We start from the raw sequence: 3405 nt of genomic DNA on the forward strand, positions 1-3405 counted from the left end.
CAACCCACAGTGACCTGCCCTGAGATCAGGCCCCCGGACAAGAATCTGGGGACAGACTGTGCAGCTATAGAACAGGGGCTATTTTTCTTCACATGCCCAATGGGTGCAGAGCCCTCCTTTCATACAGCCACATCTTGGTCTGTTTGGGCCTGATGAACTTTGCTGGCCTCACCCTGATGACCCCCCTGAGACCCAGCCCCACCACAAATGTGTGTGAGCACCCAACTGGTGGCAGCTAGACTTGGTGTACCCTGGGATGTTTGCTGAGTGGCCTCAGACCCAGCACTGGCACCAAGTTGGAATCTTACCAATCTGGTGTACACTACCCGCCCCTACCTGGTGACTCACTGAGAATCTACCTCATGTGACCTGAGTATTGTTTCAGTGACTGAGTCTAACAGGCAGCTGGCAGGTAGAGGCAGAACTTGGGTTGCCTTGGGACTTTAACTGACCTGCCCTGGGCCTGGTGCTGGTAAAAGCCAGGTTGGCTCTTGCTGTGCACACCCAGGCCCATCAAAGGCACCACAAACTGGGGTCACTTTGTAGCTCTAAGCAGGTTCCCCAGGGCCGTCACAGGCAGCATCTGACATGGGCCCACACTAGAGTCCCACACAAGAGGCCCCCAAACCAACACACCCAGTGGCCCGCTTTAGACATCAGAACAGGTTCCAATAGCTTCACACGTAGAAAATGCAAAGGAGATTGCAGCAGGCACCAGACCTTCCTGATGTAAATTCCACTACTTGTGGAAGCAGCTTGTACACTGTGGTCAGGGTTCATCCTCACAGTCAGCTAGCCTGAGGCTTGACACCATGCACAAATGGACTAATAACAATCAAGACTCAATTACAACAGGAGGGTCCTCATAACCCACACAGATGAGGTTCCTAGAGCACCAAGTTCAGGTGATCAAGGTGACTGCACCACTGGGTCCCTCAGGACACCTTCTATATAAGGCCATCCTATGAAGACCGGGAGTCATAGCAGATCTACCTAATACATAGAAACAAACACAAAGAGGCAACCAAAATGGGGAGACAAAGAAATATGCCCCAAGTGAAAGAACAGGAGAAATCAAAAAAAAAGAAAGAAAAAAAAAGAAGAAGAGCTAAATGAAGTGGAAGCAAGCAATTAATCAGATATGGAGTTCAAAAAAATGGTTATAAGGATGCTTAAGGAACTTAGAACTAAATAGCATGAAAAAGGACATAGTAATTATAAAAAAAGAACCAGTCAAAAATGAATACAATATCTTGAAATGAAGACTACCCTAGAAGGAATAAATAGTAGGTTGGATGAAGCAGTGTATGGAATCAGTGATTTGAAAGACAAGGTAGCGAAAAACACCCAATCAGAGCAGCAAAAAGAAAAAAAGAATTTAAAAAAATGACAACAGTTTAAGTGAGCTTTAGGGGGTAACATGAATTTTAACAATATGTGCATCATAGGGGTACCAGAAAGAGGAGAGAGAGAGCAAGGGATTGGAACTTATTTGAATAAATAATGGCCCTAGCTGGTCTGGCTCAGTGGATAGAGCATCGGCCTATGGACCAAAGGGTCCTGGGTTCGATTCCGGTCAAGGGCTCCTCCCTGGCCTGGGCCCTGATCGGGGCTTGTGCAGGAGGCAACCAATCGATGTATTTCTTTCACATCAATATTCCCCTCTCTCTTCCACTCTCTTAAAAATCAATGGAAAAATATCCTCAGGTGAGGATTTAAAAAAAGAAATAATGACTGAAAACTTTCCTAACCTGGTAAAGGAAAAAGACACACAAGTTCAGAAAACAGAGTCCTAAACAAAGAAGCCCACACCAAGACATATTGTAATTAAAATGGCAATGGTTAAAGACAAAGAGGGAATCTTAAAAACAGCAAGAGAAAGATAGCTAGTTACCTGCAAGGGAGCTTCCATTAAACTGTCACTTGATTTCTCAACAGAAACTTTTCAGGCCAGAGAAATTGGCATGAAATATTCAGTGATGAAAAGCAAGGACCTACAACCAGACTACTTTACCCAGGAAGGCTAACATTTAAAACTGAAGAGAAAATAAGAGCTTCCCAGATAAGAAAAAGTTCAAGAAGTTCATTACCACCAAACTAGTAGCAGAAGAAATGTTAAAGGGTGAATAAGGACAAAGAGGGGGAGAAGGAGAACAGAGGAACATAGTAATAAAGACTATTAATAATGATTTTAAATGTAAATGGCTTAAAGGCTCCAATCAAAAGACATGGGGTTGCAGAATGGATAAGAAAACAAGACTCATGTATATGCTGTATACAAGAGACCCATCTCAGAACAAAAGATACACATAGACTAAAAGTAAAGGGATGGAAAGAGATATTTCATGCAAATGGAGATGAAAAGAAAGCTGGGATAGCAATTCTTATACCTGACATAACAGACTTTAAAATAAAGGCTATAGTAAGAGACAAAGAAGTACACTACATAATAATGAAGGGAGCAACCCAAACAAGAGGCTATAACCCCTGTAAACATTTATGCACCCAACATTGGAGCACCTAAATATATAAAGCAAATATTGATGGACATAAAGGGAGAAATTGACAGTATTACAGTCATAGTAGGGGATTTTAACACCACATTAACATCAATGGATAGATCTTCCAGACAGAAAATCAACAAGAAAACAGTGGCCTTAATGACACACTAGAGCAGATGAATTTAATTTATATCTTCAGAGCATTTCACCCAAAGCAGCAGAATATACACTCTTTGCATGTGCACATGGAACATTTTCTAGAATAGATTACATATTAAATCACAAAACAAGTTTCCATAAATTTAAGAAGATTGAAATCAGATCAAACATCTTCTTTGACCATAAGGGTATGAAACTAGAAATCAATCACAAGAAGAAAACCTGAAAAACCCACAAAGATATGGAGGCTAAATAACATGCTACTAAACAATAAATGGGATACAATGAGATCAAGGAAGAAATTAAAAAATACCTTGAAACAAATGAAAATGAGAGCACAACAACCCCAAATCTGTGGGACACAGTGAAAGCAGTTGTAAGAGAAAATTCATAACATTACAGACCTATATCAAGAAACAAAAATAAAGTTAGAAATAAACAATCTAACTTTACACTTAGAGGAACTTGAAAAAGAACAAGAAACAAACCCAATGTGAGTAGAAGGAAAGAAAAGAAAGAAAGAAAGAAAGAAAGAAAGAAAGAAAGAAAGAAAGAAAGAAAGAAAGAAAGAAAGAAAGAAAGAAAGAAAGAAAGAAAGAAAGATCATATCCTATGAAAGACACATCTTGAAAATGCCTAAAGAAAGTTGTCATTTTTTCATGGTGAAGGGATTGGAGTCCGTGTTGATGAAAACACCTTGGCAGCTGTGGCGGCCCGCAGTGGCAGCAGCAGTGGGGTGATGGGG

This window comes from Myotis lucifugus, unplaced genomic scaffold (genome assembly GCF_000147115.1).
Source record: "Myotis lucifugus unplaced genomic scaffold, Myoluc2.0 scaffold_23, whole genome shotgun sequence".
NCBI classification, from domain to species: Eukaryota; Metazoa; Chordata; class Mammalia; order Chiroptera; family Vespertilionidae; genus Myotis; species Myotis lucifugus.